The following is a 22,520-nucleotide window of genomic DNA, read 5'->3' as shown; positions in this document are numbered from 1 at the left end:
TTCCTCCCTCTTTCCTTCCCATTCCCTTGCCCCCTTAGACCATATAGTTTATATAAAGAGTACTGCCCTTTTCCTACTCTGAAAAGATGAGTCAACTCTCAAATCATATCTATTTATGCCATCATCAAACCATGTCTACAGATTTAAACGATCCACACACAGATGTATCTAATAGAAATAAGACTGTAAAGGAAAGTTGGACTGTGAGGGAGCTATAACATTTGCCGATAGAGCTTCTGTGAATAAATGTTCATTAAAGCAATGGGGAACCACTGCAGATCTTTGAATTGAGAAGTAACATAGTCCCATCTGCACCTTAGGAAGATTACTCAAACAGTGGGTACTCGGGCACCCAAAAGGCAATGGAGGAGTATAGAATACATATGCTTACGTACAATGAGTGATATGAGGTAGATGTAACAAACACTATGCCCTCCAGAGGAGGGCAGCCCAAACTAGATTAAAATGTAATTGGGAAATGCTTAACAAAACAAATAAAAATAAAATACAACATAGAAAATAAAATTTTTGATTTTCCATGTCAATATCCAGGAACAGGGATCTGTTCACATTTAGTCCCATTGACATAAGGGATATATCACTAAGGAAATATGAGTATGGGAATACAGAATAACAGATGGACAGCATGAGTTTTACTCTGGTACCTTCAAAATGTTAAAAGGCCCAGAAGGCAGCCTCCATTACAATGGGCCAATCCTCAGTAGGAAGAAGACCTAAAAGTGAATATAAGTGGGAACAGGATGAGAAGGCAGCAGTGGGTGGCAATCTTTTTCATTGGGGGGAAACTCTAAAATTACAAATCCTGTGATGAATCAAAATATTCTGTGTCTTGAATCCTCTACTCCTGTTGGCCTGGTCCTGTCTCTGTGCCCTGAATGTTCCTTCCTATTTCTACCTCTATCTCCATTTACAGCTGATCAAATATCCATCTTTTAATGTCCAGACCAAGTTCCATTTCTTCCAGGAAGCCTTGTCTGACCACACCAGCCCCCAATGAACACTCCCTCCTCTGATCTGATATAATAATATTTGCTGTCTATACCACTAATTGGTCATTGAACTAATTATTTTTATTTACTAACCATACCACTAATTGGGCATCAAACTAATTATTCTTAATTTATTGCCTATACCACTAATTAGGCATTGAAGTAATTATTTTTATTTATTGTCTCTGCCACTAATTGGGTGTTGAGCTAATTATTTTAAAATTTTTGCTCTCTGTGCCACTATTTGAGCAGTAAACTAAAAAAAAATTTGACATGTGAGGGTCTTCTCTTTCCAACTAGATATAAGCTCCTTGAAGGTAGAACCATCTTTTACGTTAATGGATCCCCTATACCACCTATCTCAGAACTTTCATAAAATATAGATCCATTTGGTGGATGATTTTATGACATTTTATGCCCTGGATCCCAAGTTAAAGCTTCAAAATCTTCATCTACATCTCTAACATCAAGAATGGGAGATCTGGTAACAAAGGTGGAGGAGGGAGGACTGCCATCTGTGTCAATTCTATTTTCATCTCCCCCTGTACCTGTGAGACTTGTACTTCCTATTGTACCTCAGATGAGAAGAACCTACCTTCTTCTGACCACATGCCTTCCATCTCCGGCTGTATGTATCCCCTGAGGGAAAGGAACAAAGGGTGATTTCCATCTGTACCAGGGCACAGCAATTTCCATCTTCTGCTTTGATTACCTGATCTCCTCCAGATGAAGAGGAGCGACCTTCACTTCTGGTGGCTAATCTTCCATCTTCAGGTGTGCCTGTGTCCTGAAGGAAGAGTAAGCAGAAAGTTGGTGGGGTATCCAGCTCCTGCTGAGGGAGGTTCAGTTTCCATCTCCTATCACACTGCGTCCTGCTGCACCATCTTCTGTCTAATTTCCAGACTTCAGATAGAAGAGAAGTGAAATGGGAACTTCCATTTGACCAAACACCTTCCATCTGGGGCTTTGAATTTCTTTTAACTGATCTCTAGTCTCTTTTGGGAGAAAGAGGAGCACCTTCCACTCCATGAATAAAATACTCTTCCCTCCCAACATAATTCATAAAACAATGTGTATTAAAAATAAATAAAATACTCTTCCTTCCTACACATCCTGGATTTTCATCTAAATCCCTGTAGGTTATCAAAGTCATCATCACTATTCCTCATCCCCCTGCCACCTGATAATTTATTTCCACCCTTTTTAACCATCTTAATCCAAAATCCCAACCAAATGTAACCTACTCCTCTCATTGTGCTCTCTGGAATACCTGCTTCATAGCAACAAACTTTTTTTCATTAAAAAATTTTTTTCTCTCCCATTCTTTCCATTTTCTAGAAATTATTGGGACCTGCCTCTTCACTGAAGACAAAACTTCCACAGCCACCCTTTCTAGTACTGATTAGACTTTCATTCATTCCTTAGGCTCACTGGTTGAGGTGGAAGGGAGTTGAAATACTCCTTTCTTCCTCTTGCCACGTCCAGGTTCTCTCCTTACCTCCATCTCTCAGGTAACCTTTTTTCCTTTGAGGCCCAATCAAAATTCTCTAGTTATTATTTGTAGACTTCTAGGTCATTCTTCTTCCTTCGTCACTTGAGTTCTATATTTAATTCATCATTTTTCTGTCCTCCCCATGCTAGGAGGCTTTGACATACATACTCTCTCTCAAACACTCTAACCACTCAGTTCCTTAATCTACTCAACTCCTTTTTTTTTTTATTCTTTCAAGAGAGCCTTATGAGATGGAGACCAACTCATATCACCCTTTGGGGCTTCATCTGGTGACCTCAGGGTTTGAAGTTTGTTCTTCTCTGTCTCCATTAAAAGCTATCTATGGTCAGAGTTATTTTTGCTTTTTCTTCATTTTTAAAGGTTGAGGTCTGCTCTTAGGGCAAAAAGGAGATTGTCCCAAGGTTTCTCTACAGGCAAGAGCAGCTTCATATTGCCCTGAAGCCAATGCTACTGATTTCCTTCCTGTACTGGGTGGATGTGACCAAGTCTCTCCTTATTCTGGGGTTCATTGTTTGCCTTTTGGAGTTGGATGTCTCATAGCTAGTTCGCTATTCCACTAGCTTCTGAACCAGGACAGAGTAGCCAAGACTGCTGTATTTTGGCTAAGAGCCTAATAGTAGATTCCCCCAGTGCACAGAACACCACACCACCTTGGGTCCCTGCACTGTCCCTGCCCTCATCCATCTATCTCCCTCAGTGCCCGATTAAAACAGACCTTTTCTGAAGTTCTTCAAAAATATCTTTTGTGAAAATTTGATACATTCCAAATATTTGTGTGTTCTGTCACTCCAAAACCAGTTCAGAGGCTTGACCTGGTGTTGATCTGAGGGAAGTCAAGAAGAGCTCAAGACCTGTCTACTCTCTACCATTTTGGCTCTGTCCCCTCTCAACTTCTACAAGCTACTCTTTTACTCTACATCAGCTATAAACAATAATGGTGTACCCTGGCTTTTTACAATTATTTACAAAGGTATCACTTCCAGCTGAAGAATTCTGAAAACCTCTTCTCTGGCTATGGCTTTTCATCTCTCCTTCTTTCCTTACCAAACCCTATTTTTCATTCATATTGTGACCTCCAGTCTCTCAACCCCTCACTTCACTTCCAGGCCATAGACCCTACATTAGACATTCTCTCTTCTTTCCCTCATCTTGAACCCTTGATCAACCAGTTGAGTCCCTGGCCTCCTTATCATATCATCAACTGCCAAGCCTCAGTCTTGAATAATCTCACTATCAGCCACATTTACTCTTATACACCTAACAAAGGTGGAGACAATCATGCAATATTCTGACTGGATACACTACAATCAATATTATACAACCTCAATTGGACCCTTACTACTGCTAAGCAATCCTACTATCTAAGTCACTATCCCACTCTCCAGAGTGGCTCTTCCAAACCTTTACATCCCTCCTCAAATATCCTATGCTTCCCACTCTTTGCTGAGATCTTTGATTCATGTTTTACCAAAAAAAAAAAAAAAAAAAAAAAAAAAAAAAGAATTTGAAACCATTCCATTAAGATCCTTATTTTCTTTTCCTCCTCATCTCTATGACTCAGAAGCCTTCTGCCATTATCTATTCTTTTGCCTCTGTCTCACACAGAGGTGGCCCTAGTTCTGAGCAAGGCAAAGCCTTCTACCTACACAAGCAATCCCATTCCATCATACCTTCTCCAACAGATTGCTCCCCTCTCTCATCCCCACTGTTACTTATCTTCTACTTTTCCCTGTTTATTGGCTCCTTCCCTACTACCTTCAGACATGTCCATGTAGCTCCCATCCTTAAAAAATTCTCACCTGGTCCTTCCCTGATAGCTATCATCTCATCTCTTCTATCCTTGGTTACTACACCCTTTGAGAAGGCCATCTACAATAAGTGATTCCACTTTCTCTTCTTTTATTTGTTTCTTAACCTCTTACAATCTGACTTCTGACCTCATCATTCCATTAACACTGTTCTCTCTGAAGTTACCAATGATTTCCTAATTGTCAAATAAAATGGATTTTTTTCCATCTTCATTTTCCTAGATATCTTGATACTATTGAGTGCTCTCTTCCCCTTGATGCTCTCTTCTCTCTAGGTTTTTGGGACACCACTTTTTCCTGGTACTCTTCTTAGCTATTTTCACCCAAGGTTACACCCTCTACCTGTGGGTGTCCCACAAAGCTCTGATCTAGGCCCTCTTCTCTTCTCCCTCTATGCTACTTCATTTGGTGAACTCATCAGTTCCCATGGATTTAAATAACTTTTTGTTGATTCTCAAATCTATCTATCCTGCCCTAATCTTTCTGCTGATCTCCAGTCATGCATCTCCAACTGCCTTTCATACATAACAAACTGGATTCCAGTAGACATCCAAAACTCAATATATTCAAAATGAACCCATTCTTTTTCTTTTAAACCTTCCTCCCTTCTAAACTCCCCTATTACCGTAGAGGGCAACACCATCCTCCCAAATCCCCTAGGTTCATAATCCTAGGTGCCCTCACCTTTCATGTTCATTCTGTTGCCAAGGGCTGATTTCATTTTTCCAACAGCTTTCAAATACAACCCCTCTCTCCTCTGATACTATCACTAGCCTCATCATCTCACAATTGGTCTATTGCAATAGCTTACTAGCAGATGTGCCTATCATAAGTCTTTCCCCACTCCAATCTGTTCTCCATTGAACTGCCAAAGTGATTTTCCTAAAGTATAGGTCTGACCATGTCAACCTCCTATTCAACAAACTCCATTGGCTCTATATCACCTTCAGGGTAAAACATAAAATCTTCTGTTTAGTGTGCAAACCTTTTTATAATCCAGCTTCTTCTACACATACATATCCTACTTCTCACCATGTACTCTTTGATTCATCACTTGGCTTCAGGCATTTTCTCTGACTTTCCCCCATGCCTGGAATGCTCTCTTTCCTCATCTCTACCTCCTGGCTTTCCTGACCTTCAAGTCTCAACTAAAATTCCACATTCTAAAATGCATTTAACATCCCCTCTTAATTTAGGTATCTTCTCTTTGTTAATTGTTTCCTATTTATTCTGCTTGTTTATACATATTTCCTTTGGGTATTGATTAGATCATAAGTTCTCTGAGGGCAGAAACTGTCTTTTGCATCTTTTTGTATTTTCATTGTTTAATGCGGTGCCTGCCACATGGTAGGTACTTAAACGCTTATTGACTAACTGAGCAACTGACCGACTGATCTGAATTGATCCAATTGAGTCTAGCATGATAGATCCAATCAGTTTTGTGTGACTCTCAATTCAATTCAGGATTGTTATGTAATTTTGTACAAGTTACTTTAACTTTAAATGAAGAATCCAATAATTGGGGATGATTTTTTTTTTTTGACAAGAACTTCTGGAAAAATTGGAGAATAGTGTGTGAAAAAAAAGAAAAAAAAAGATTTCAGTCAGTATCTTACATCATATACCATAATAAGTTCCAAAATTGTTATTCAACTTAAAATGGTCATTTTTAAAAAATTAGAGTAAAATAGATAGTGACATTTTCCACAACTATGACAAAAGATAATTTTAAAAATATGTCATATTATTAATGAGGTTTGTTTTTATATCAAGTCATTTCTGAATATAATCTATTCCTATTCCCCTACCCATCACATCACCCCTGCAATAAAAACTTTTTTAAAAAAGGGGAGGGGAGGAACTAAACAAAATATCTAAGATGTTTGATAGCATATGCAATATTCTCCATGTTAGTCTGATACCTCTCCAATAAAGGGAAAGAAAGATGTTTTCTTAACTATTCTCCAGAGGAAAAGTTTGTTTATTATAATTATTAATTTTTTTGTCATTTACATTTTTGTTGAAGTCATTGCATATGTGATTTTTGTGGTTCTTATTTCCTTCTGTATCACTTCATATAGCTTCTCTGAATTCTTCTTATTCATTTCTTATGGTATAATAATATTCCACTAGAGGGGAAAAAAATGTTTACCTAAACAGAGGATGAAGGAGAACACAAAAGATAAAATGGTAAGTCCAATTAGATGAAATTGGAAAGCTTTTGTAAGAAAAGAAACTGTCAACTGGGAATTAAGTGTCTCTGATAAAGGTCTGATATCCAAGATATATAGGGTAATAACAACACAAGAGTCATTTTTCAGTGAAGTGGTTATAGGAAATTTGCACAGAAAATTGCAAGAATCACATGAAAGATCTTTCCAAAACACACTTAGCAAATGGACAAGTGTCACAATTTAGAAATTGTCAAAATTGGAAGGAATATAGGAAGACATATACTAAAACCCTTTTGGTGGCACTGTGAATCAGTACAACTGTTCCAAAAAGCAATTTGAAACTTTGCTTTTTAAAAATTAAGATTAAAATGCCAATGCCTTTTAGTCAAGAGATCTTGTTACTATATATGTACATGTACACAATATATACATATACATGCAGATATACCCCAAGGAGGTCAAACACAGGAAGATCTTAAATACACCAAAATATTATAGCAACACTTTTTGTGGAAAGGCTAAACAAACTGTGATACATGAATATGATGGAATATTTCTGTAGTAGAAATTATGAATATATCAGATGTGGCAGTACAAACCTTGTACTAGAGGAAGCTGAGACTGGTGGGTCACTTGAATTTGAGCGTTCTGAGATATAACATGATTAAAGCTTATCAAGTATCTTCAGGAGAGGTACCAGCCACCAGCCTGCCTAAGGAGAGGCTAACTAACCTAGTTCAGGAAAACAGCATTTTTGTCTGTGTTCTTTTATGCTGATGAATATTGAATTGGGAAGATACTCATCAATTAGGGAATGTCTAAACAAGTTGTATATGAATGTAATGGAATAGTATTATTCTATGAGAAATAGTGAGGAGGCAGATTTCAGAAAAACTGGAAAGATTAACATAAACTGATGCTGAGTGAAGTGAGCAGAACTAGGAGAACATTTTCATAGTAACAAGAAGATTATGTGATGATCATCTGTGATAGACTTGGCTCTTTTCAACAATGAAGTGATTCAAAGTTATTCTAAAAGATTTGTGATGGAAAATGCCATCAACATCCAAAGAAAGAACTATGAAGCCTGAATGCAGATTGAAACATACTATTTTTATTTTTTTCTCATGGTTTTCCCCTTTTGTTCTGATTTTTCTTTAAAAGATGACTAATATGGAAACAAGTTTTAAATGATTATACACATATAACCTATATCAGATTTCTTGCTGTCTTTAGGAGGAAGAGAGGGAGGAGGGAAAATTTATTTACCATAAAAAAAGTCAGACTAGAAACAGTGGGCAATTTTGGTTGCAAAATACTCCTAACAATTAGAGTTGTGTAAAAGTAGAATAGATTGACTCAGAAAACTGTGAGATTTCCTCTTTCTGGAGCTCTTCAAGCAAAGACTGGATGGCCACTGGTTGTCAAAGAAGAGTAAGCTCTTATTTAGCTTTGGACTGGATGAGATGAGCTTTAAGGTTCTTTCTGATTAAGATTCCATGTGTTCAGATGCTCTCATGAAGCCCCTCCCAGCTCTAAGATCTATGGTTTATGTGGCAGACAGCCCAGGGTTAAGGGGATACCAACAAGATTGCCTTATGCCTTTTCCAGTTGATAGGCTGCCAAAATTGAGACATCCACAAATGGTTCACCTTAAGGCAGCATGTCTCCACCTGATGCCAGCCCTGCCTCAGGAAGATATCCTTAATTCTGGGTATCCCCAATTCAAAATTTCTATGGTATATTGGGCCAAAACTTGCTACCCTGACATTTCCACTTGCTGGTTCTATTTTTACTTTTGGAGCATAGATTTAGATCTGGAATGGGATTGGGATGGCCAATTGAGACATAAAGACAGAACTAAACTAGTCCTTTCCCTTTACCTACTTAGACCCAAATTTAATCCTTCTGTATGATAGATGAACACTTCAGATATCCAGAAGACAACTATACATCTGTCAGATTGGCTAAGATGACAGGAAAAATAATGATGAATGTTGAAGGGGATGTGGGAAAACTGGGACCCTGATACATTTTTGGTGGATGTGAACGAATCCAACCATCCTGGAGAACAATCTGGAATTATGTCAGATTTAAACTGAAGTCTCCCTGATTCCAAGTTTCTCTGTGATACCTTGTTATCAACAGACCTCCATCCAATATGATTCAATTATAGTATCATAAATTTAGAGCTGGAAAGAACCTTCAAGACTATCCAGACCAACAAGGAATGTGAAGAAGGGCTGGAGAGAGCTGATTGTTAAATTTTCAGTGTGAGAATTTACAAGTCAGACATGGGCAAACACTACAAGTGATTTGTTATTTTGCTAATTGTCTAAAGTCAACTTAAGAGAGTGACAGAGAAAAAGTTAATAATTGAAGATTAAACTTAAAAGTTTGTCCTGAGATTGTTAAAACATTTTCTAGAACACTTTGGAATCTAACCCAATCCTTTAGGGAAAAAAAACTGAAGTGATTTGTCCAAGGTCACACAGGTAGGAAGCCAAACAATAACAGAATCAATAGTCTTTATTAAGTGTGGCGTTTGTGTCGGGCACTGTACTAAATACTGGAAATACAGATACAAAGAATGAAACAATTCCTACTTGCAATGAGCTCACATCCTAAGGGGAAATAATGTATGTATAATTGACATCATGTTCCTTTCTTCTCAATAGGTAAAGAAATAGTAAAAGAATTTGGAACTCAACATTTTAATTAATTAATTTAATAGTAATATTATAATGTAATAATGATTTTATAACATAAAATAGCAATTTAACAATTAATAGTAATGACCAAGTTTTCAGATGCAATTGTTCACCTCGCTGCAAATGTGTCTAACTATACTACCATTCTACATTTCTTCATCTTATCTGAAAAGATATCTCAAAAAGACTTTGTCAGATGTTATACTAGCACCCAGGCATAGTTTCTTTCTTTCTTTCATCTATCATTCTAATGGCCACATCAAATAAAAAAAAAAATCAAGATTTAAAAAAGAAGGTGTCAGACATCTTTATGATACCTTGGTGTCCCCTATAACTAACTTGCTTCTTTGCAGATTGAGGATAAAAATAACAGTACTGGTATTTTAGAGCACATTAGCATTTGGGAGGAAAATCAAGGAGAAAAAGACTATTGCAAAGGGCAGATGGGGTGATGATAATTGATAGCAGAGAGAAGGAAGAGGGGCTCAGTTCTTAGTTCAATTTTGTTTTTTCTGCAGAGAAGAATGACCTTTGCTTTAGAAATGACCAAAGAAAAATGGCCAAGGAGCAGCTAATACCCAGACAAGTAAGAAGATAATAAGAGAGTAGATATAGGCCCATGATGTATTCAAATCACCTGGTCCAGATGACCTATATGTCTGGAGGATGTGAATGCTGATATTTGAAAAATATCAGTGATATTTGAAAAATCGTAGAAAAGGCAACTGGCCCTGAAGACCAGAGAAGGGTAAATACTGTCCCAATTTTCAAACAAAAAGAAGAAAAGAGATCTGAAAACCCTAAGTTGATAAACGACTTCTATTCCTGAGAAAATTCTTGAAGAGGGAATTAAAAAGACGGTTAGTGAACATTTAGAAAAGTATGCAATGATTCCAAAGAGCCAGCTTGGCTTCAAGAATAGATCAGACCAGACTAACCTTATTTCTTTTTTTAACAGGGTTACTGAACTAGTAAATGAGGGGAATTCTCTAAATGTGCTCTACTTAGATTTTAGCAAATAATTTGATAAAGTATCTTATTCTATTCTCATGGAAAAGGTGGAGAAATTGGACCACATGAACAACAATTAAATGGATTTGAGCCAGTTGAAGGCGAGGCCAGTCTCAAGGAGCCATTGTGGTTTTTTTTTTTTTTTTCCAAGGAGCTATTGTTAAATAGTTCAAAGCCATCTAGGGAGGAGATCTCCATTGGAGGCAATATGTTTTCCCTTGTGCTACTTAATACTTTTATCAGAAACTTAGCATAGATGGCATGGTCATCACATCTGAAGATGACACAAAGTCAAAAGGGCAACTAATACACTGGAGACAGAATTAGAATCCAAAAAGATCATGACAAAACAGTGTGTTTACTTGAATAAAATGAAATTTAATAAGGACAAATCTAAAGTGTTACACTTGAGTTCTGAAAATCAACTTCATAAATGGTTAGCCATTTGTCTGAGAAAGATCTTGGGTTTTAGTAGACCACAATGTGAGTCAGAAATGTGATGAGGAAACTCAAAAAGCTCATTAGAACTTGAGAGGTAGAGCTGACAGGAACAAGGAGCTGATCATATCATCTTTGATCTGAACTGATTGGATGCCATCTAAAGGATTGGGATCAGTCCAAAGGATCAGTTTCTCAAGAACACTGACAAAATAAAAACAAACTGGTGGAAAAAGGATTAGATTTGTCTGGTTTGGTTCTAGAAGGCAGAATAAGGAAAGATGATTAGAAATATCAAAGAGGCCATTTCAGCTGGATGGCAGGAAAAACAAACAAAGAAACAAAATTTCTCTGTGATTAAAGCTGTCCAAAATTAGGTTATATGCAATTCCTTTAAGATATGTAGAATTAAGAGGTAGCTAGATGATGTAGTGTATAGAGTACCAGCTCTGAAATCAGGAGGACCTGAGTTTAAAATTGATCTCAGAAGCTTACTAACTGTATGATTCTGGGCAAGTCAATTATCCCTGCTTAACTAAAAAAATGTATCCATTGCTAAATACTATAAATATATGAAAATTATAACTATATTATATATTATGTATTTATTAATCTTCACTATACCCTTGTAAGGTAGCTTCTATTATTCCCATTTTACAGCTGAAGAAATTGAGATTTAGAAGGACAGAAGTTTGAGAAGTGTAATAGCTGTGTTCAGGTAAATGAAATAATGAATTCACAAGTATTAAGCCCCTAACTATGTGTCAGGCACTATGCTAGGAGTGGGGAATTCAAAGACAAAAAAAATGTAACAATCTTCACTTTCAAGGAGTTTACAGGGAAACAATATCTCTGTGTTAAGTACAATGTATATAAATTATATACAAAGTAGATAAGAGATTTGGGGGGAAGGGAGATAGCAGTTGAAAAGATGGGGGAAAAGCAAAAGATGTATATAGCTTGAGCTGAAATCAGAAAGAAGATAAGGATTCTAAGGGACAGAGGTAAGGAGGGTGTACATTTCAGGAATGGGGGAGAGAGAGAGAGAAAGTCTATACAAAGGCACAGAGGTGGAAAACAGAGATGTCATGTGTGAGAAACAGCAAGAAAGTCAATTTGGCCAGTTCAGACCAAAAGTATATCAAAGGAAACAATATATGAGAAGCCTGAGAAGTTGGAGGCAAGTTGTAAAGGCTTTTGAATGCCACACAGAGAAGTTAGTATTTGTTTCTAAAGGTCAATTGGAAGCCAGTGAAGTTGCCATGATCTACCCTGTACTTTAGGAATATAGAACAGTTTGGCAGCAGGGTGAAGTTAAGAGACTCCTGGTCTCAAGAGGTGATGAGAACTTGAATTAAAATAATGATGGCCATATAAGCAAAGAGAAAAGGATGTATTGGAGAAATGTAGAAATACCTATATTCATCTGAAACAGATATAGACAAGATTTGCCAACTGTTTCTACTGGGCTTGTATCCCAAAGAGATCTTAAAGAAGGGAAAGGGACCCACGTGTGCAAAAATGTTTGTGGTAACCCTTTTTGTAGTGGCCAGAAACTGGAAACTGAGTAGATGCCCATCAATTGAAGAATGGCCAGAAACTGGAAACTGAGTGGATGCCCATCAATTGAAGAATGGCTGAATAAATTGTGGTATATGAATGTTATGGAATATTATTGTTCTGTAAGAAATGACCAGCAGGATGATTTCAGAGAGGCCTGGAGAGACTTACATGAACTGATGCTGAGTGAAATGAGCAGAACCAGAAGATCATTATACATGGCAACAACAAGATTTATACGATAATCAATTCTGATGGACATGAGATGATTCAAACCAGTTCCAATTGTTCAGTGATGAAGAAAGTCATCAACACCTAGAGAGAGGACTGTGGGAACTGAGTATGGTTCACAACATATCATTTTCACTCGTTTTGTTTGCTTGCATTCTATTTTGCTTCACTTTTTCTCTTGTGCAGCACAATAATTGTATAAATATGAATGCATATGTTGGATTTAACATATATTTCTATTATGTTTAACATATATTCGACTACTTGCCAGTTAGGGGAGGGGAACGGGGAGGTGGGGGAATTGTAACACAGGGTTTTACATGGGCTAATGTTGAAGAACTGTCCATGAATATGTTTTAAAAAATAAAAAGCTTTAATGAAAAAATTTTTTTGGCAACTAGTCAGTTGCCGGGAGTGAGGGAGAACAAAGAGTGGAGGCAGCCTGGACAATGTAAACCTAGGTGACAGGAAGGATGATGGTACCCAAGACAGAAATAAGAAAGTTTGGAACAGAGGTGAGTTTTGAAGGGGAAATAATGAATTCTATTTTGGAGAAGTTGAAATTTATATTACTGTGGAGTATTCTATTAGCAATGTTCAGTAGGCACTTGGTGATTAGAGTTCAGAAGAGACACTAAGCCTGAACCTATAGCTCTGATACTTATCTCCAGAGAGGCGATCATTAAATCCATGGGAAATGATAAGTTCACCAAGTAAAAGGTTTTAGAGAAAGAAAGTCAGGACAGAGTTTTGGGGGACAGACATAAGGGATTCCAAAATAGGACATGGAAAAGAAGTAGTTGGAGAAGTAGGAGAACAAGTGTGCTATCACGTGTAGAGATGGACTAAATTCATTCTGCTTGGCCTCAGAAGGCAAAATTAGTAGGAGTAAACTACAAGGTATAGAGGGGAAGATTTTAACTTGCTATAAGGAAAAATTTCCTAAGAATCAGTACAATTCCATGAGTGGGACGGGCTGCCTCAAGGAGCTAATAATAATTTGTAGAGTGCTTGTTCAGTTTATGACACTTTACTAATGAGCCTTCAAAGCATTCTCCTCCCTTAATTTGCAGATACGAAAACTGAGGCTCAAAGAGGGAAAGACTCTAGCCAACTGGTGGATTCTTTTTCACTGAGAGAGACTGTTATGGCCACTTGTCAGGGATGTTGTTGAGGGGATTCCTGTCCAGATATAGGCTTACCTAGATGCCTTCTGGAATTCAGATACTTCCCCTTAGGAGATCCTAGATCCCTGTGAAATACATGAATGCCTATTCCAGAGGCTGAAAAGTACAAGATCCCTTCATTCTTTTGAACTGCAAACAAGGAGGTGCTGCTCTGGAACTCATCTCCAGGATTATTCATTAGAAAGAATTGACCCAACACACATCCAGACCCAACCTCATGGCCACACCTAGGCCAGAAGCACAGGCATGTACATCTGCCAGCAGGTAAGCTGAGCTCACCTACAGAATGCCTTTCAGAACCCATGCTTTAAGCCATCACAAACACAAACACCTCTCTCTCTCTCTCCTTTCTCCTCTCTCTACTCGTCTCTCTCCATCTCTCTTCCTCCCTTTCTGTTTTTTCCTCCTTCCTTTTCTCCCTCCCTCCTTCCTTCCTCTGTTTCCACACACACACACACACACACACACACACACACACACGGACTTTGGTCATGCAGTCACCTAGAGAACATAGCCCCTCTTGCACAATTTCTTGCTGGAATATTTTTCAGTGCAGAAAATGAACCATTATTAAAACATCACTGCGACCAGCCGGGAAAAGTCATTTGCAGCAATTTATATCGTGTCACTGAGGCTGCTGAGAGGAAACAGGAGAAGAGAGGGATTTAAGGACTTGGTGAAAAATCACATTCCATCAGAGGGAGAACAGATGGGTATTTTTTCCCCACCCCTTTCCCTGGCTCCGGCTCAGAGTCAGGAATCTTAAATCAGCTGCAGATTTGATCTTTGTTTCATTTCCTGAGGGGTGACTCTCTGGCCATGGCGAACCCACTCAAGTGAATGTGACCACTGAAACTTACTGATGTCCCTATGTCCCCTCCTTCTACCTTGCCTCATTCCTGGGATTTCTAATGCCCTACTTCCCCTCTGTATGTTTCACCTTCTATTTAACATCCCATCCAGACATCCCCCCAGGCCTATTTTGCCAGCTGTTTACTATCCCAACCCTGCTTCTCTCTCCTTGGACCAGGACCTCCAAGCTCCCTCCCTCCCCCTCTTGAGAGAAGCTAATCCACAAATCTTTAGAGCTCTAGCCAGAAAGGCCCAAACCAGCTGATTGTTTACCAAGTACAAATCAGACCTTTTAGACATCTCAACCAAACCATGCTTTTCTTTTATATTCATTAAGGTTATGTTATTATAGGCTTCATTCCCTCCCCTTTTACACCTTTTCTAGCTACCATTCTCCTGGAAATGTTGTGAATTTAGATGGGGAAAAATGTACATCATTATGTTCATTACCCTCTTATGAAAATGTAGGGTTTCCTTCCACTAGGAATTAAAAAAAAAAAAAAAAAGTTATTCTGAAAAGCTAATCACCAGACCTCCAAAGAAAACAACCTTTCCCTATCTTAATATAAGCTCCTTGAGGGCAAGGACTATGTCTCTTTTTATATTTGTAATTCTGCTTAACAGAGTGCCTGACACATAGTAAATGCTCAATCAATTCCTTTTCATTCATTCATTCATGCCCTTAATACAGTTTCCCAGCATTGAAGAAATTCTAACATATTCTAAAGTTGAGCTATGAAACTCTATGCCTTGGGCTTCTCTTAAACAATTCAATAAGCATTTATTAAATGTCTAAAATGTGCTAATCACTGGGGACATAAAAATGAAAATACCACCTGCCTTCAAGGAGCTTACATTTTGCCAAGTTTATCAGTCCCTGCCAAGGCAGTTCCCTATTTACCATCTAATCCTGAAAGGACCTAGATCTGTGTTTTTAACTTTCCCCCTTGTTCCTCTGGCCTTGAGGTCCTCCTGTCTTTTAGGCTGGAAGCATGTTTAATTGTCCTCCACATCCCTGGATGTGGATTCCAAAAGACTTTCATGACTCCCTAGTAAGTGGCAGGATCTAGCCTCAGGTCCCTCTCTTTTTCTGACTGCCCGGTTCCTAACTTGTGAGACACAACAGCAAGGTGAAAGTGTCGGTTAAACTAATCACTCTGCCCAAAAAATCTGTTCCACTCTGGGAGCTGATAAAGAAATTAGATGCTGGGGGGAAAGAGATCTAGAGGGAAAGGCCCAATATCTCCTGGAGAAAGGAAAGTTCAGTCTACAGAGTGACCTCTAAGTTCTCTCAAGCAGTAGAGGGAGAAAAGGATACCCCTCCCCAAGTCTTCTTATCTGAAGCAAGATCCTCCTTCCACCAGCTAAGAGCTCCCCATACTTTTTCATAGGGGCCTAGCAAAGACTTCCCATCCCTATCTCAGTCACTACTTCCTTTAAAAAAGGATTCTTTAATCTCTTTCCTATACATCAACTTCTTCACTTTTTTGACTGGTTAGTCACCTGTCTCCAGATTTTGCTTCAAAGTAAGGGGATGTTAGAGTGGGCTGAGATGTGCCATAGATTTTTCCTTAGAGCAGCAGAGATGTATTTTCTTCCTTCCATTTATTTCAGCAGCCCCCTTCCCCCATCCCTCTTCATTTCCAGGACACATACAGTGTCCTGAACCCTTTCAGACAGTCATTATGCTCCCTTAGTCTGTCCTCATATTTAGCATATTGAGTAGCCACAAGCACAAATAAATCACATCCAGGCACTTTAGTTGTGTTCACACATGGATATATAATTACACATGCACACATATATACACCCACACAAGTACAAATACCCTGCATCATCATGCAGATACCCAGAGAACATCGACTTCATATTTCTGTCATATTCTCATATTCTATCCTTGTGTAACATCTACTAACCCTCCAACACTTTCCCCATTCTGTTTAGGCTCACAAATTTCCAGTTTTTTGGTACTGGTTTTTAGATACTTCAAGCACATGCCCATACTTGCCCCTTCTCTTCTCCAAAGTCTTCGATGTATCAGGATGAGAAAACTCTTTGTTAACTCTGCCCTATCTCCATCCCCTACCAAGCTCTTACCTGTGTGCCAAGTATCATGTCCTCCCCCAGAGCTGGTCAGGAAAAGCCTGCATCAGGATGAGATCTGAGGAGCTCAGGGCTCATTAGCTCTTCAGTGATGAAGCCTTGCATGTCAGGAAAGTATGGAATCCCCCAAATCTCCCTAGGGGAGGGAGTCCCCCTCCCAGTCCTCAAAGTCTCTTCGCAGTGATAGTCTTCTGAATACAGGCTCACCAGAAATCATTCTCAGTCTTGTAGAATCCATTCCTATTCTTTAGCCCTCTCCCTCTTCCCTCTAGCACTACAATTTTGCCCCTTCTGATTTTTCTTTCCTCCAGGTTCCCCAACACTCCCTTCCAAGGCAACATTTTCTCATTCAACCCCTTTTATTATCACCTCTTTCTTCCCAGTCCCTTGCCCCCTTCCCCAGCTCTTCACCTCATTCTCTCCTGGACTTGCAGAGTCCAAAGCAAAAGAGCAAGAGCTTCCTATTCTTCGACATCTTCAGTCAGCCTCTTACCTATGGAGACAATAGAATTAGGAACAAGAAAATTCACATAGGGATGGAAAGAGGAAAGGGAAGTGGATAAAGGAAGGAGAGGGAGAACAAAGAAGAGGAAAGGGAATGAAGATAAGGGTTTAAGTTAAAGAGGAAGGAGAGAAAGGGAGAAAGAGGAAATGGGGGGGGGGAAAGGAAAGGTTCTACTTCCACTTCACATTATCTCTATTCCCCTCTCCTCTCTTCCCTGCTTCATTTCCTCTTCCATTTCTCCTCTTACCTTATTCTTAGCTTTTATCCCTACTTTCCAATGTCCCACCCCAAACATTCACTAATTTCTTTGCAGTCTTTACAGCACCTCCAGTTGAGTTCTCTTAGCTTGCCCATCATATAATCAGGTGAAGTGCCTTCTGTTCTCCATTACCCAGGGGTAGAACATTCTTCTGGTGACATGGGAGCAGCAGCAAAGCAGTACCTGGCTACTAGGGAGGGAAGAACAGTGTAGAAGAAAAGGGCCCCTGAAGAAACAGCTCTATTTGTTTCCCTGTTGGGAAGATAGATTATAGAATTGGAGCTAGAAGGGAACCTTAATAACCACCGAATCCAATACTTCAGACTCTCAGATATGAAGAAACTGAGGCACAAAGGGTTTTAATTGGATTGTCCAAAGTCCCACAGTTTGTAAGCAACATTCAAATACAGGTCTTTCCCAACTCCGAGTCCAGAAGCCTATCTACAAACTATGCTGTCTCTCAACTTTTGGGTGACAGAACAGAAAATGAGAAAAGAAAGTGTCCAGGAGGTCTGCAAGACAAAGTAACTGCATTTCCCTTGGATCTTTGGCAGTTCTAGCTAGCAACCTTGGCCTCCAGCCTCCTGCCAAAGATTTCCACCATAACAGATTTCCTTCCTAGTAAATGAGAACACCAAACTTTTTTGGGAGATCTCAGAAGGGAAGGAGGGCAAGCTGAGTTTCCTCCTCTCTTCAGCTAGGGCAGGTAGGAGAGACGGATTCCTTTAGACCTCCCTTCCCTAAGTAGGAGGAGGATTTTTGATACCCTCTTGATTCAGCACCTCCACTGTTCTCTGTCCCTCCATCTTCCTTCTTTCTCCATCATCCCTTTTCCTCTCTTCTTCTGACTTTTTTCTCCTCCCACCTCATGATGTCCTTCCTTCTCCATCATTTGCCTTTTCTCCTCTCCTTCCTCCACATCTAGATTCTCCATCCCCTCTCTCCCTTTTTCATTTCCCCCTCTTCCTTCCCTTTTCTCTTGCCTCTTCTGTCTTCTCTTCCACCCATTTTTTCTTCTCTCCTGTTTCCTCTCACTTCACTGCCTCATTCCCTTTACTTTCTCTATTTTCCTTTTTCTTTTCTCCCCATTTTTTCTCCTTCACTCTACTCCTCCTCCCTCCTGTTTTTACCTCCTTTTCCCCTCCCTTTTTCTTTTTCCTTCTTCCTCCCCCAAATCTTCTCTAGTCTCCCTCAAATTCTTTCCTCCTCCCCCATCTCTCTCCTTCCCTGCTTGCTCTTTGGCCTCTCTTCTCCCTCTTTATTAGCCTCCCTTCCCCTTCATCCTTTTATCCTTTATCTCCCTCTTCATAGTTCCTTCTCCCCCCCATTCATCCCACCCCCCCATACTTCTCCCCATTGTTCCCTTTCCTCTTCTTTTTCTCTCCCTACTTCCCATCCACACCCCCTCCTCCTTTTCAGGCTACCTCAGGCCTGCACATTTGCTCACTCGAAAGCATGTACGCATTTGGGCAAGAAGCATGAGACATGCCAGTGTGGGGCATTTAGCTGCTCCTTGCACGCGTGTGCAAGTCTGTGCATAGCCAGAGCTGGCCAAGATGCTGGCCCACAGCCTGCTTGCAGACTACTTCTTGCTGCTGCTGTCCTGGCAGCGCATGGGCCTGCGCGGAGTGGACCGGGAAAGGATTCAGGAGTAGGGGTAGAAGAGTGGAGACTGGCCTGGCTATGCTTTTGAAGCCCCTTCAGTGCAGTCATTGGCCCTCGGGAAGGAGGGATCTACTTCAATCTACACCCAAAGGAGTTTAGGATAATGCTTTCAGCCACTCTCGTGGGACCTCTCTCCATTCCTTCTCTCCCATCCCTATTTTCCGTAAAACACAGGAGAGAAAAGTCCTGGATCCCAAGGGCACTGTAAACGCACTGTCCTTTCCCTCCCCCGTAGTATCTGCTCCCGTTGCCTTCTCTTTCCAGTTCCTGCTGTTCCAGTCTTTGGATCCGCAGAGAAAGATGGGCGCCCTCCCCTCCCCCTCTCCCATATAAACTTTTCCAGTTCAGGGGAATCTTGCCTTCCACTGCCTGGGGGAGGGGATGATTAGCACTTTCGGGTGAAGGCCAGATCTAGGACAGTAGTACTTTAAGGGAAAAATGAGCGAGAGGAAAGCAAGAACGACACCATCAATACTGAGACCTTAGTGGGAGGAAAAGACCCTGCCGCCTGTGAAAATCTGCAGAAAGACTACAACTCCCGGCATCCCCTAGGCTACAGTTATTAGGTTATATATATTTTTTTCTTTCTGTTCTGGAGTATGGGATCACTGAAAGCAGTTTCTGGGGTAGAGATTTTGGGGGCACTACGGCTAGGGGACGGATTGGGAAGCTTCTCCAATATGGAACGATTCTTCTATGGAGAATCTCAGCGCTCAGCTAACCTAACATTGATTGGTGTGTCTTTCAGAAGGGAAACAGGCCCCAAAAGGAAAGAAGATCCCAAACACACGCACCCACGTCCACAAGCACACACCCCTCAATGAGGTAGAGATAGAACAGAAACGGGATCCAGGGCTCCCATTTTGTAAAAATGCAATTTTGGTATCACCTTGTCTCATACGGTCACTGCCAGGAAAGTGCTTTGTTCATTTGAAAACGCTTCTGAAACTAGTGATTACGAATTGTAATAGTATTACGATTCTTTCCCTATTCCCCATTACATAAGGGCTGAGACCAGTCCTACCTGGCTCCAGAAATCAAAAAGGAATTAGAGACAGCCTTCTGCCTTGGGGTTATGAAAGTAAAGCTGGAGAAAGAACCGTTGGAATAAGTGAAAAGGCCTGACCAAGGCCTTCCTCTTCTCTCTTCTCCTCCACCCCCACCCCCAGTAGTTATTCAATAAGCATTTAAATACCTATTATGTGATAGACTCCCTGCCAAAGGCAAAAAAAGGCATCCTTACTCCCAAGGAATTCCCAGTCTAATGGGGAGGGGGGAAAGAAGGGAGGGGGGAAGAGGTGAAAACAATTATGTACAAACAAGAAATATACAAGATAAGTTAAAGATAATGAATAGAGAGGAGAACGAAAAGCTTGGGAAGAGGGAAAGTGTTCCTAGATTGATGTTCAAATTATTGCTCTAATCCCGCCCCCCACCCACCCAACCTTACTCCTACCTCCGAGATTCTATATCCTATGTTAAAAATACGAAATTGGAGCAGGGAATCGCGACAATATACAAAGTGAGGAGCGAGAATCAAAGCCAGGTGTCCTGACTTCCCTGTCCCCTCTTCCCATTTGCTTCTTAGGATCCAGGTGGTATTACCGCCCGGGGCAGCATACCCCAAGTCGGGATTTGATTTAAACCCTTAGTTTTACCCGGAGAGTTCTACTCTTGACATCTAGTCCCATATCTTCAATTCAGGTTTTAAGGGATACTCACTTCTTAAACTCGGTGTTAGCCGCCCCCAAAATTATGTGCATCCCGACTCCCACTACTTCCTACTGCAAGCTAAAGCCTTCATAAAAAAGAGGGGGTAGAATCTCAGTCCTCCCCCAGAGATCCAGACCTGGTTTTGCACTGTTCCCTTCCCCCAAGCTTCCTATTCTTTTTCGATTACCCCGACCTAGCTTTGTCCCTGTCCTAGGTCGTCAGTCTTGTTTCCCACTGGTTACCAGAACCACTTATTCCAGGTGTAATGAAATCCATCCTGGCTTTTACCTTATGCTTCTGTTACCTAGGTCTGCAGGAGAGCTGAGCTCCCTTCCCCCTGGGATCCAGGACCAGATTTTGCTCTTCCCCACCTCTCCTAGGTCCTTCTCCCTTTTTATTCCGAAATCTGACCCGGTTCGGTCTCCAGAGATCCTAACCGGACCTTACCTCTTATCATCATACGGCTTCCCCCTAGTGACAGCTCACTTTCCCTCCTTCTCCCGCCCTCAAAACAGGTCTGTTCCTCAGAGATGTCCATCTTAGGACATCTGGGCCAGGTTTTGCGGTTCCCATTGTTTTTGCAAACGGGGCTCCCGTGCACAGTTCCGGGGTGGGTCCTGCTGCCTCCCCTGCACCTCAGGGGGTAGCGGTTCGTGGCTCTGCAGCCCCAGAACCCAGGTCCTCCTCCTCCTTCCCCTCTAGTCCTCCTCCCCCTTTCCTCGTCCTCCTCTTTTTCTTCTTTTCCTCCTCCTTTTTCTCTTCCCTATCCCTCTAGCAGATTCCTGGGAATCTAGAGCCAGGCCATGTCCTAATTATTCCTAGCAGCCCGCAGCAATGTATTTTGCCTGGATACTAGTCCTTTTGCTAAATCCAGAACCGAGTTTTTCTTTACGCCTGTGAAGCAAAAACTGATTCCCAGAAACAGAGGAGATATTTATTGAGACACTATCCTCAACTCCCACCACACCCCATCTAAAACATAGTCCTGATCGAATTAATGCCTGCATCCGGTCTTCTATACTAGGCCTTCCAGATTAGATATATGACCGTCCCAGGTTTAGCTCAGTTCCATTCATTATTGGTTTCGCCCAAGCAGAGGTTTCCTCCCGGCAGTCCCATTTCATCACCTTAAAAATCCAAATCTTAACCTTTCTATGCTGATCCCCTGTGCAAGAAGCTTGCCTAGATCCGTTCACACCTGGATCCTGCCCGCATTTTGTCTTTTCCCTTTGCATGTAGCCGCCTGAGCAACCGAGACCTGCCCACGCTGCATCAACCACTTTACATCCATCCATCCTTCTTTACCACCCCGCTCCCAAACCGACCCAGTTCTTGGGAAAATCCAGACCTGGCTTTTTCTTGTTCTCACTGCATTGGGCATGACGCAGTCTTCCGTTTTCCAGGGTGGAATCCGGTCCGCAATTTGCATGCCCCCGGTGCAATTGGGCATGTCGCATCCCTTCTCCATTCTCAATTCAATCCAATCCTCGTTTTTCATATCCCTTCTTAAATTTGGCACGTCTCATTCCCCCTTTCCTGAAAAAAAAAAACCGTTCCATATTTTTCTGGCCTATCCCCACCTCCACTAAGCCTGTAACATTTTCTTTACCTAATTTTTCTTGGGGCGGGGGAAAAACCTGGAGGGAGAGCTGGGGGGAGGGAGGAGAGAGGAAGAGAGAGAAAAAGAAATCCAAGCCGTGTTTTTGTTTTTTCCCTCGCTGCACTGGTGCTGGTTGCAACGACCCCGGTCCTGTACGGAGCTCCAGGCCGAGTTTTGCCG

At 40.8% G+C, this 22,520-nt stretch overlaps 1 long non-coding RNA gene across 1 annotated transcript; it reads right to left on the bottom strand.

Moving 5' to 3' along the window:
• Positions 1-541: 541 nt before the first annotated feature.
• On the bottom strand, positions 542-22,408 carry LOC116420767. The gene is made up of 3 exons (XR_004231191.1): positions 22,089-22,408; positions 17,010-17,091; positions 542-1,797 (listed from the first exon to the last, which is right to left on the bottom strand). It is a non-coding gene; the product is annotated as an uncharacterized LOC116420767 (long non-coding RNA).
• Between the last annotated feature and the right edge of the window lie 112 nt (positions 22,409-22,520).

Source organism: Sarcophilus harrisii, chromosome 1, assembly GCF_902635505.1.
Source record: "Sarcophilus harrisii chromosome 1, mSarHar1.11, whole genome shotgun sequence".
NCBI classification, from domain to species: domain Eukaryota; kingdom Metazoa; phylum Chordata; class Mammalia; order Dasyuromorphia; family Dasyuridae; genus Sarcophilus; species Sarcophilus harrisii.
This window is presented reverse-complemented; position numbering and strand designations above follow the sequence as displayed.